At 32.4% G+C, this 13,858-nt stretch overlaps 1 protein-coding gene across 27 annotated transcripts in view; it reads right to left on the minus strand.

Annotated features, from left to right (window-relative positions):
- shep (RNA binding motif single stranded interacting protein alan shepard) overlaps positions 1–13,858 on the minus strand; it is a 392,464-nt gene that overhangs the window by 354,451 nt on the left and 24,155 nt on the right. The window contains exon 1 of one of the 27 annotated variants that reach the window (XM_074114630.1): positions 648–1,283. The exons of the other annotated variants lie outside the window; for them this stretch is intronic. The gene's annotated coding sequence lies outside the window, so the exon portion shown is untranslated. Of the gene's footprint in view, positions 1–647; positions 1,284–13,858 lie in introns of those variants that run through there. 27 annotated transcript variants of the gene reach the window in all.

Below are 13,858 nucleotides of genomic sequence, written 5' to 3' on the forward strand. Positions count from 1 at the left end.
AGAGGTGTGACGTCACGCTTACTTGTTTTTTGAAGTACCATTTTAATAAAAACATATGTAAGTATTTATTTAGAATGAATGAAGTTTGAGATATATTTTTTTTGTTTTAAGTTGTGGTCGAAGAAAGCAGTCTGAGTTCCACTATTATTATTTTAAATTTTGTGTTAATTATACCAGCTGTTAGACGGAATACTTGACATAAATAAATATTATAAAGATTTATGATTAAAAAAAATTACAATATGTTACGGTTTTATTCTATATTATAACTGAGAAGATATATATTATTTTAAATTATATAAATAAGATTTTTTGTTTTTATTTCTTTCTTAAAATTCTATTAATAAATTTAATCTTAAAATATAAAATGAAAATTCTCATATATATATATATAAAACGGAAGTTGAAATCATCAAAATAGAAAAGTTGTTAGGAGGAAATCGTTGGCCACTCCCTAGTGCCCCAATCCATGGGAAGGTTCATGGTGTGCTTGTATGAGTGTGTGAAATTTTCTCTTAATATAACAGCTGTTTCCCCCAACACATTTTTAAAACATAAAATTCCTTTTATTTTTATATTAAAATTATTTAAACGAATTTATTTTAAAGATATTGTGTATTAAAAAAAAAAAAAAAAAAAAAAATTACCTTTGTTTTAGATCAATCGTACTGATAAAACTTATCCAAACAATTAGCAGATTGATTTTAAAAATTGAGTAAAAACTTTAAAAAGAAACACTAATTAATTTAGTTTTGTTTCGACTCGAAACAAACAAAATAACAGACTTTTATCAGAATAATATCTTCGATTTTATAAAATCACTAATTGTTCTCTTCTTTTTTTTAAATTTTTAACGATTAATTTCTTAGTCACTCACTCACGATGCGGGTTATTAAACGATTCTTATTATTGAAACAAAACAGCACTTAAATCTTTTTTTTATTGTTTTTTTACTAAACACTTACGGATCCACTGCCTCCTCTATTCACACGAGTTATCCGAGAAAAAAAGAAAAGAAAAAGTCAGATGAAAACAGTAAGGTAATGAAAGAGGAAGGTAGAACAATTGTAATAGTCTTCTAGTTTATACAAAAATAGTTTTTGTTTTTTTTAATTATTAGAAAAACAAAAAAAAATATAAATAAAATATTTAATATAAAAATATAAAAAAAAAAAAGATAATAGAAGAAAAACAAAATTTAGTTAAATATTGTATAAAAAAAGGAAGGGCAGACACAAATAAAGAGTGCCGGTATGAACACTCCGCACTACGGCTGACTAGCACTAGTGTTAGCCAGACAGGAGAAACTCCCGTCAGCGGGCCACTCCCCACATTGAATATATGGGCGGCCATCTTGGGCTATTCGCTATACACTTAGTTCCAACAATATGGCCATAGATAGCAGCACTGCTTCTACTTCAACACTTTTAAAGTACATATTATATTTTACACGCTTTTGTCGCTATCTATTAGTCGCTGGAAATATTAGTTTAAATTTTATTTACTTTTATTTTATATTTTTAGATGATTTTTGGTGAATTTCGAGGTGCGGTCATCAATAAAAACAACTTTTTTGCTTTATACCAACGTTTCGGTAATTTTTACTACCTTCTTCAGGGTCTGTACAAAAGGAACATTACACTAATATATTCGTGTATACAGGGTGAACCAGTAAGTATTGTCCATAGGCCTACTGCGTGTAGTACATTTAAAGTGGAGTTCAATGACTTATTGGCCAACTTCATATTTTCCTCTGTTCTTGAGTGACGTCACTTTAAAGTTTTTTTTCTAAAATCATTACTTTTTTTCCAATAAAAATGTTATTACTCAGAAAGTTATAGTCCGAATTCGATTCTGATGACATGGTTAGAAAGACAGATAAATTTCCTAAAAATTGACACCATTTTGAAGCTTAAATTATTCTCCAAACTGCCTTAATCTTCCACCGGAACCTAGGAAAATAAAAGTAATCGAAATTTTGAAGAAAACTCATTAGGCTCTTATGTGATTCATTTACTGACTTCTAACGCTACATAAGGTTTTTTTTTTTTTTGATAGGGATGAAATAGAGTGTCAATGAGTTACAAGGATTGGAATTATCAGAGAGAGAAATCTTTGATGAATAGTTCTGTTGGGTACACATAGGAGCGCTGATTATTCGATAAAGAAATTTAGAATACAAAAAATTGAATGAAACGAATCAGAATGCTTGGCTAAAACCTCATAATTCGAATCCTTAGTCCAAAAGGGATCAGAAGAGTGGTATCTTCTAGTGACGGTCCAGTCTGAGGGGTAGCGCATTTTTGGGCAATGTTACCCAGAAGAATATTTAGAAAGCTTCAACAGTGAACCAGGATATTAACAATCGACCAGAAGTGAGAGGTCAAGAAAACCACCACATGAACAATACTGTTCTAGACCAGGGCCACAAGATCTACAAAACACGATGACACTGGTGGATTGCTGGAGGATTGTTACAAAACAGCGGAACTCAGCATCTTATGATTTAGTGTTAAGCTGTGATCGTCTGCCTTGGAAGTCTTTGCTAGCAGTAGTAACTTATTCTGTTTGTTTTTTATCTTTTAAAACTATATAAGCGGACGTCACATCATTTGTCGCCAAAGAGGTCTAAGATATCGTATTGTCTTAGCGCGAGGAAATGCTGCAGCCTTGAAAGAGTTGTAAAGGAATGGAAACATTAATTTTGATTTTCCAATTTGACGAAACAATGCTCAAGAAAGAGTTCAAGTTTTTTTTGCAAGATGTAAGGGATGACTCTTTGGATCAGAAGAGTGGTATCTTCTAGTGACGGTCCAGTCTGAGGGGTAGCGCATTTTTGGGCAATGTTACCCAGAAGAATATTTAGAAAGCTTCAACAGTGAACCAGGATATTAACAATCGACCAGAAGTGAGAGGTCAAGAAAACCACCACATGAACAATACTGTTCTAGACCAGGGCCACAAGATCTACAAAACACGATGACACTGGTGGATTGCTGGAGGATTGTTACAAAACAGCGGAACTCAAACTAATGGCGAGTTTCAATCAATTTCACTTTCCAAATTTATAATACCAATTATATTACAAAAATTATTCTCTTTAGAGGAACAATTACAAAATGTCTGGAGCAATTAAAATGTACCCAAATTAGAAAATTTTTAATGTTTGCTTAGTATTACTGTAATTCTAACCAACATTATGCATTTTAGAAGGAAATCCCTTTTGTCGGAACCATCAAAGAATTAATCTAATAGCTTTGGGGAGGTGCCTCCCCAAAAATCTGATTTAAAATTGAATGAAAGAGCCGGGTTAGTGTATTATGTGCACCTGGTATTTGACTACCATAGTAAGAGTGGAAACCTGACTGGAAGAATAGAAGAACTGAATAAAGCGGCACATAGAAGAAGAAGAACAAGAAGAAGCGGTAGGAAGAGAAGCCAAACATCAAGTCCGAACTGCAAGACGAGCAAGGAGAGGGGAGCGAAGTGTAGGATTAACGGTCTGTACATTCCTCAGGGGCCATATCGAGGCACTGTATTGATCTCAATCTTCTAACGCTGTTATTACAATTTTATAAATATTGTTTAGAATAAAACATTAGAGCAGAAAAGTGTTCTATTCCATATCTAATATCCACTAATAATGTTTTATGTACTGTAAACACAATCATACATACGTATAATAATTTAAGGCACGTCAATATCTGAGATTATTGGCGCCATCGCTGGTCAATGAGCTGTAAGAATCTCTTAAAAAGAGAGAAAGAGAAAAAAAACTAAGGACTATTAAGCTGGATTCGAACCCAGCACTTCCGCGTGCGAATCCAGTTCTCTAACAACTGAGCTAAACCCTTCGTGTCTTTGCATTGTGTAGTTGGTCGACTTATAGGTTTACTGAAAGAAATATCCGTTCCTAAAAAACACATAATATGTCACATTCTCTACACCAAACTGACTTGATCGACCACTGATGATGGCTAAAAGCTCGAAATCGATCAGTGATACCAAAAAAACATGCGAGCTAAACCGGATAAACTCAACGATAAGTAAAAAATACATTAAGCGATAGAAAGCATTTCAAATCGATAATTTATAGTCGATTACAGCAAACCAATAATCGGAAATCTGCACAATTTGAGCAGATTACACTTTTTTTTGCTAATAGTACGATTTATTATTATTATTATTATTATATATAATTTATTAAAAAAAAAGTGCATAAATTAAATTTAAAAATTAGAAATATTAGAATACTTTTATAAAGATTAATTTTTTTGTGGGAGGCTAGAGATGAAGATCAGTATCCCAAACAACACTACAGACGACTGGCTAACCCAGTTTTTAAATGTAGGAGCAACTCTTGTCACAAGGTTAATGCAACGCATAACTGAAACGTTAGTCATCAACGTTTATCGCCTTTAACTTCCCTTTTATTGCTCAATTCAACCGTTTAATGGTATTTTTTTGTTTTTTGTTAAAAATTTAATATTCCCGTTTCTAGATATTTATTTAAAATTGTATTCATGAAAATCCACTATTTTAATGCTGAAGTTTTCCTCAAACAGTGATAGAGGGAATTGATTTGGTTTATTAGCTGGTATAAGATCAGTTAGTGCTCTACATCAGTGCCGTTATAATCTAAAATCATATATTCTCAACCTCACTTTTCCTTTTCAGAGCTCAAAACCAACAATAATCACATTAATTGGGAAAATAATAAATAAAAGGCCTGAATGAACATGTATTAAAGAAAATCGATGCAGAAATTTCCAACAGAAATCCAAAGAACTTGAAAACTTAGAATAAACAAATTTGGCCACCTCCAAGGAAGGTTACAAGTAGTCAACTCAAGTGAGATTAAATATGTTGTAAAACATATTAAAACGAGAAAGTGATCTGGCTTCGCAAAAAGTAAAAATGAATTCAGAGTGTGTTCAACTTGAAAACAATTGTTTAACTAATAATTCAAGCAGTTCTTTCAAACTCAAAAATGTGAAAAAAAGAAAGAAAAATGAAGTAAAGAACTAAAAAGAAAAACTTAGAACATTAAAAAATAATGTACAGACACTAGCGCTCGTGGCGGTCATCCATTTATTCATATATTTTAACCAGATAGTACTATAATTTAAACAGTTTGAAATAAAAAAAAACTCACTGACATCTATGAAATAAATCATTTATAATGATTGGAAAATTTACAGATCTGTAAAAGTTTTGAATAACTAAGAGAATTGTGCCTTGCAACAATTTACTTATCACTGAATCTATCCAAACCAAATTAACAACAGTGTAGCTATTAAGATTAATTATCTGATTTAATGCATATTGAATTATAAATTTAAAACTGAATTCCAGAGTTAATAATGCTCCTACCTGGTCTACACAGATGTAATTTACAGCTTCTAATGATAACTGAGACCAAATTGAACACAAGACACTTTTTTACATATTAACTGAATCAATTAATCAAACGTGTTACTTGCAATAAAACTTGTGTGAATGTCAACACAACTTGTTTGAATACAAATTAATTTTGACAACGTTACATTTCAAACTGATTTATTACACATATACACAAAAAAAAAAACTATTCAAGAAATTAAAAGTGGTAAACTAATGAGCAAAAAGAAAACATGGCCGCCGGTAACTGGCAATTCGGCTGGTCAGATTAGTGGTACCTAGAGTGAACAATGTGACCAACTTAAATAATTTTCTTATTAATTTCACACAAATATCAAATATATACTACACCACATATACAGACAAACCTGTTCGAAGAACTGTATTGGTCACACTATCTCAACTTGCTTAAATAACCTACTTGTGTGGTTACAATTTCTTTAAAGGGATAAATACTTCTCAATAAACAAATTCAATTCAATTATATATATTACTTGTTTTCATTTTATTTTAAAATGTTTACTGCTGAATTGTATAATTCTTATTTACTTCTTTTAAGAGGATTTATTGGGAACATGTGGTTTTTCACATAATTTAAATAATACTTAGTTTTGGAAACTTCTAAAATATGTAAGTAAAGTATTTTATTGTTAAGGTGTACTACCAGAATCTGGCATTCCGTTTTAGTGTACGAAATCTGTTCATTGCGTATTGCTTCTATTTAAGAATAAGTTTCCATCAATTTTATCGTCAGTTCACTTACGAGGGTCGTTTGAAAAGTCCGTGCAAAAATAAAAACTACTTAATTTTTTGGGGTAAACCTTTTTTATTTTTCAACATAGTCTCCTTTTAGGCTTATACACTTCGTCCAACGCTGCTCTAGTTTGTTGATCCCTTCCGAATAATAGGATTTGTCCAAGTCTGAAAAATAGCCATTCGTTTCTGCAATTACCTCCACGTTTGAATAAAATCTTTTTCCCGCCAGCCATTTCTTCATATTGGGGAACAAATAGTAGTCCGAGGGAGCCAAGTCTGGAGAATAGGGGGGGGGGAGTTGGAACCCTATTTCCATTAATTTTGCGACCACAACTGCTGAGGTGTGAGCTGGTGCGTTGTCGTGATGGAAAAGGACTTTTTTGAGGGCCAATCGTGGGCGTTTTTCTTGCAGCTCGGTTTTCAAACGGTCCAATAACGATGAATAATATGCACCTGTAATAGTTTTACCCTTTTCCAGATAGTCGATGAGGATTATTCCTTGCGAATCCCAAAAGACAGTCGCCATAATCTTTCCGGCCGAAGGAACGGTCTTCGCCTTTTTTGGCGCAGATTCCCCCCTTGGTAACCCATTGTTTAGATTGTTCTTTGGTCTCAGGAGTGTAGTGATGTATCCATGTTTCATCCACAGTGACGAAACGACGCTTAAAGTCATGCGGATTCTTCTGGAACAGCTGCAAACCGTCCTTGCAACACTTCACACGATTTCGTTTTTGGTCAAGTGTGAGAAAATCACTCGACTTCCTCGATTCAAACGAATGCCAAACACAAAGAAATAGACCGATCTGGCTGAAACTTGGTGTGTGTTCTTCCAAGAGGTGCTACTAACTAAACATAACCTCGATACACGTCAGTAGTGCTATCTCTCTGACTTTGCACGGACTTTTCAAACGACCCTCGTATGTTCCCCTACTCTATCCAGTAATAAGGAGAAGTTAAAGCTATCGTACAGGTCCCCTGAATTTGAAAAAGTGATTTTTTACAATCTCTGATCTGGGTTTTATACCCATAAAACCCCAAGTTAAGTATAACTCATTAAATTTTCACTCTCCAATGACTTGATGGTGAATTATCCAAGTATAAGGTGACAACAGCCTACCGGTAGATTACCAAAACACTACTGGATATAATTAATTATAATTTAAAAGGGGCAATTTTAAATTCTTAGGTTGGCTATTGGTAGTTATGGTGAAACGGAAATATGGGATGATAAAAGAATTCAGTTTATTTTATTTTTTCCCCCATATTTTGATGTCGCTTTTTTTCTACGAATGTAATAAAAACTTATATGAGAATACAAAGTTATTCCCTCTTTGCAGTAAGTTTAATAAACAAGAAGCAGAATCCTTGACGCCATATTTTCTTTTGATCTCACTCTCTTTATTTTGAGGAAACCATCATGGCTGCCAATATAAATTTACCTTATATCCTCACTTTATACTCGAAGAAGAACACTTTTGTTTATCTTTTTTTTTTGTATTTTTATTTAATTAAAAATAATAAAGAACAATTATGAAACCAATCAGGGATGCAATAAGAACGTGCATCCCTGAAGCGGCTTAAATCAGCGATACCAAGTTCTTTCTTTTTGAAATCTAAATTGCAAAAATGGGGGAAAAAACAAGAGTTTCAAAATGAAGAGAAATTTGATTAATAGATATAAAATAAAAACTTTACTCTACTAAAGAGCACCACAATAACTTGAGCTATAATTTTAAATCATATTACAAGGTTGACTTAATTAATTAAGCGCACTCTAAATATAACTAACTAAACGGGGAAATAATATTAATTAAAACATGGGAGGGCTAGAAGTTTCAGTTGGTAGTACTGATTAAATATGGCTGAAAATATGAACAAATCATGTGGGTGAGAAATAGGAGAGGAGAGGGACGAATTTGTTTGGCAGTAATAATACTGTAGGTGGTCAGATATTGGGTTTGAACAGAATCTGCGCGTCGTCTACAACCGCATTATGACAACGAAAAGCCTCACCCAAGCATGTTCTGCATGGAATTTATTTTTACATTAGCCATGTAGATTGCATTATTCTGCATGATCTTAAAGTAGAGAGGGGGGGAATCGAATTATAAAAAGATTCTACATAAATTAGAATCACAAATTTTTATATGGGGTTTTAAAGTAAATAAATTTAAATTGCTGGCAGGGAGGGGATCAGACGTTACCGTATTCTAGATTTTAGAAATTGAAAATCAATAATTGTTCGCTCACTGAAAAATGAGTTGGGCAAACTGGTGTTATTGTATTACTATTAAAAGAATTGGTTCCGAAATCATTAAAGCGAAATATTTTAAAAAATGTTAAATTTTTATAGGGGGATAAAGTGCCCAAATTTCGTCCCCCATAAGTATATTAAATTTTATTGTAAAATAATAACTAAATACGAGGGTCGTTTGAAAAGTGCGTGCAAAAATAAAAACTACTTAATTTTTGGGGGTAAACCTTTTTTATTTTTCAACATAGTCTCCTTTTAGGCTTAATACACTTAGTCCAACGCTGCTCTAGTTTGTTGATCCCTTCCGAATAATAGGATTTGTCCAAGTCTGAAAAATAGCCATTCGTTTCTGCAATCACCTCCTCGTTTGAATAAAATCTTTTTCCCGCCAGCCATTTCTTCATATTGGGGAACAAATAGTAGTCCGAGGGAGCCAAGTCTGGAGAATAGGGGGGATGTGAAACGAGTTGGAACCCTATTTCCATTAATTTTGCGACCACAACTGCTGAGGTGTGAGCTGGTGCGTTGTCGTGATGGAAAAGGACTTTTTTTGTGGGCCAATCGTGGGCGTTTTTCTTGTAGCTCGGTTTTCAAACGGTCCAATAACGATGAATAATATGCACCTGTAATAGTTTTACCCTTTTCCAGATAGTCGATGAGGATTATTCCTTGCGAATCCCAAAAGACAGTCGCAATAATCTTTCCGGTCTTCGCCTTTTTTGGCGCAGATTCCCCCTTGGTAACCCATTGTTTAGATTGTTCTTTGGACTCAAGAGTGTAGTGATGTATCCATGTTTCATCCACAGTGACGAAACGACGCTTAAAGTCCTGCGGATTCTTCTGGAACAGCTGCAAACCGTCCTTGCAACACTTCACACGATTTCGTTTTTGGTCAAGCGTGAGCAATCGCGGCACCCATCTTGCGGATTGTCATGTCCAAATGTTGATGCAAAATATTATGTACCCGTTCATTCGAGATGCCCACAGCACTAGCAATCTCACACACCTTCACTCTTCTGTCATCCATCACCATATCATGGATTTTATCAATGATTTCTGGAGTAGTAACCTCAACAGGGCGTCCAGAACGTTCAGCGTCACTTGTGCCCATATGGCCACTCCGAAAATTTTGAAACCATTTATAAACTGTTCTAATCAAAGGTGCAGAGTCACCATAATGTTTATCAAGCTTCTCTTTAGTCTCCTGAGGCGTTTTGCCTTTCATAAAGTAGTGTTTAATCAACACACGAAATTCTTTTTCGTCCATTTTTTGAAAATCACTCGACTTTCTCGATTCAAACGAATGCCAAACACAAAGAAATAGACCGATCTGGCTGAAACTTGGTGTGTGTTCTTCCAAGAGATGCTACTAACTAAACATAACCTCGATACGCGCCAGTGGTGCTATCTCTCTGACTTTGCACGGACTTTTCAAACGACCCTCGTAACTTCGACAAAATTTCTATTGTTTCCTTGAAGAATCAGTTATTGATTTTTGCAATAATATTGTTTAAAAAAAATCATACAAGTAACGCAAAAAATATAATTTAAAAAAAAGTACACTTTTAATTGTTTAAAAAAAAGTTTTCTTAATTTCGTCCCCTCGGCCTCAAGTAAAAAAAATTAAAAAATATTGGGTGATAAAGAATATTGTGTTATTTATAATACTATACAGGGAGGCGCCACGGTAGCCGAGCGGTTAGAGGTGAGACCTGCGAAGCTAAGATGTATTGTGGTACTGGGTTCGATTCCCGGTCTTAGGCCTTGGATTTTATTTAATGGTTAATAAAAGAAATTTACAGTAAAGCATGTTTGCTTTATATATATAAAATTATAAATATATAAAAATTATTTCTTTATTTATTTTTATAGTTTTCAATTTTATCTATATTAGTGTAATATTCCTTTTGTACAGACCCTGAAGAAGGTAGTAAAAATTACCGAAACGTTGGTATAAAGCAAAAATGTTGTTTTTATTTAAGACCGTACCTCGATATTCACCAAAAAATCATCTATCGATAACGATCGAAGAAACCATAACCATCATTTTAAAGAATGTAGAGTAATGTAATGGCTGTGGGTGAATCAGGATAAATTTGTTTTATCATCAAATAAAAGTAATTATCACATCATTTTTAATGTACCCCATATGCCAAGACTTCTTGACCTATGATTACGGTACGATTAAATTGCCATTAGTGTGCAATTCTTGGCGATTGTTTTAAATAAGGGGGACGAAATTTGGGGCACTTTACCCTAATGCATAAAAAAAAATATTTCTCAAAAGCAATTACTCATTTCTTTATTTTTATTTTTTAAACTGCAAACTATAAATAAAGCTTAGCAATAAAAAAAAAAGTCCCTTTCTATTGGCATACCTGCTTATAAGAATAGGGTAAGTTAAAAGTGAGCTAGCTGTAGCTTGAGAAAAAATATAAGTAGGTAAAAGTCTATTATAAATTTTACAACTTTGAAGAAAGAATTGTTCTAAAGACAGAACTTTTGTAGCCCACATTGTCTTCTTATTCAAAAAAGAAAAGGAAGTACGACGTATTAAGGCGGAAGTAGAAAGGAGAAACATAAGCTCTAGATAAATACAGTATACAACAATACGAAGAATGAAGATAGAAAGGACATTCTCTTAATACACAAACACACTCACAATAAAGACGAGACAATAACAGAAGATATCATATCCTCTCCCTTCATCTCCTATACCGCTACTAGAATATGTATATTAGCATATGTTAACTCTCTTTCCTTTGTGGTCGAGTAACACAAGAAGGGCCCTAGATAGTAGGGCCATAATAAGTGGATAGGGTGCAGTAGTGAGGGCCACAATAAATACAAGAAACATACATACGTGCGTACGGACACATAGTCAAGGTTTTCTATTGTATTTTCGACTTATTAAAATTATTATATCGATAATAAATATCGATAATTTAATTTAATCTTATCTAGTAAAATAAGTTCAGCACAGAGTTTTATGATTTTTTCTTTTAACTATCTTATCGATTCAATTTGGCAATAATAATTTGTTTATCTTTCATAAAGGAAATAAATATCATTTAGTTTATTTAATTTTATGTACAATTTGAAGAAAGAAGAAGATTTAAATCATTTCTATTTGTATTGTTCTATTTATAGCTCACTCTGAAAACATTATATCGATAAATATGTAGAGGGAACCAATTTATGGACTTGCTGAGCTTTTTACCATGGATAATTTGATTAAAATTAATAATCTGTATTATTATTATACTATTAGAGCTTTTAAGTTGCGTTATTATAGTATAGCTTTTATTATTATATAATATAAACTGATTGCTTTTAACTGTATTTAATAATATAATTGTGCTGAATATGATTTGTAATACAGCAATATCTCTTAGCACTTTTGGCCAGTAGTATTTATTCTGTTATTTAATATTTCTGAAGTCCATATTTCAGTTATATTATTATAAGTTTATTTCAATTTATTACTAGATTTGGTATCTCTCAGTAGTTTAGCTCTTTATTTTCTGATTTTTAGTGTTTCGGTTTATTTGAAATATTTAATTATTACTATTATTGATTCAATTTTAAGCTATGCGGAGTATATATTTAAAAACAAATCTGGTTTTACTACTCACAAAACGTTTTGTAATTACAACTATTAAAATTCTAAAACTACAATTTTAATTTAATATTAAAAATAAAAAAAGTAAAAGTAAAGTAATGCGTTGTATTTTTCATTGTTTTTTTTTGTGATTGACTCATTAAATGGAAGAAAGAATAATGCCAATTTTTGGTCGTATATTTTAATTTATCTTTACCCAAGTTTTCGACCTAAACAGTCGAAAACAGAAGAAGACATAACTAACCTATGATGTTAAAAATATTGTCATTTAATATTTCTAACTCAACTTATATAATCAAATATATGATTGTGCCCAATTTTTTGAGCACTGAGGACTCGAAATGGATGTTTACAACTGAAAGCTCATATCAAGAAATTAGCATGGTCGCAATACTACTTTACTTGGGCAAAAAATTTTAAGGCAGTGGTATACAACCTGGGTTCCGCGCTACCCTGATAAGGTTCCCTCGTACGTTGACTTGGGTTCCGCAATTAGTAACTAATGTGTATTAATATAAATTGGATACAAAAAGGCAGTTGATTGTAAAAAATAAATATAAATACGTATTTTATGGATAAAATAAAATCTTGAAATTCGGTAAAAGTCACGTGCTTCAAATACACCAATCAAGACGCATCAATTTTTATAAAATTTAAAAGTTAATTATTCAGAAAATGTATTCTAGAAAATAAATAAAATAAAACCTGATTCGCTACCCCCACTAAACAATTGTCTTATTAAGAGGTTTTGTATTAAAATTAAATAAAGATACAAGAATAATTTTGGGAATTTGAGTAGAAAAAAAGGCTTTGATAAACTATCTTATCTGCTACTTAAACATGAGGTTCCTTCAAGAAAGACCATGAGCTCGAAGGGTTCCTAAAAGTGTAGGAAGGTTGAAGGCCCCTAATTCGCTACCTCACTAAACAATTGTCTTATTAAGAGGTTTTGTATTAAAATTAAATAAAGATACAAGAATAATTTTGGGAATTTGAGTAGAAAAAAAGGCTTTGATAAACTATTTTATCTGCTACTTAAACATGGAGGTTCCTTCAAGAAAGACCATGAGCTCGAAGGGTTCCTAAAAGTGTAGGAAGGTTGAAGGCCCCTAATTCGCTACCTCCACTATACAATTGTCTTATTAAGAGGTTTTGTATTAAAATTAAATAAAGATACAAGAATAATTTTGGGAATTTGAGTAGAAAAAAAGGCTTTGATAAACTATTTTATCTGCTACTTAAACATGGAGGTTCCTTCAAGAAAAACCATGAGCTCCTAAGGGTTCCTTAGATCTTGATGATCTAATGTTAATTATTAATTTTTTGGTCTAGCCCCCCCCCCCGTAATGTTAAATTTCTAGGAGCCCAAAAAGTGGATGTTGTCTCGAACCAGACCAATGGTTGGAGAAGTTACAGGAGGTCTCAAAGTGATTTGTAATCTGAGCCATTCATAAATCTCGAACTGTTCACAAACTACATTTATTCAATGAAGGGGTCTACATTTAAGACTAGTTTCAATAAAAATTTGTAAATTTTGAATTAAGATAATAAACTTGAGGGCGTGTTTAACGAAACAACTTTTAATTTAAATAATAGAAAATTAAAAATTATTCACTTGGAAGATAATATTTTAGATGTATAATACAATTTAAGTTTTCCGTTATTTTTGAACATTTCATTAAGTTGAAATACAGAAGGCACATGTACAAAAAGTTACTAATAAGACTTCAGTTGGAGCTTAAATAAGTAGGTTATGTAACAATCCCATTAATATCTACCGTCTCAGACAACTTTCTGTGTCAACTTTTAACCGACTATTTCTTCAT

This window comes from Rhodnius prolixus, unplaced genomic scaffold (genome assembly GCF_049639745.1).
Source record: "Rhodnius prolixus isolate KJV_2025 unplaced genomic scaffold, Rpr scaffold_7, whole genome shotgun sequence".
NCBI lineage: Eukaryota > Metazoa > Arthropoda > Insecta > Hemiptera > Reduviidae > Rhodnius > Rhodnius prolixus.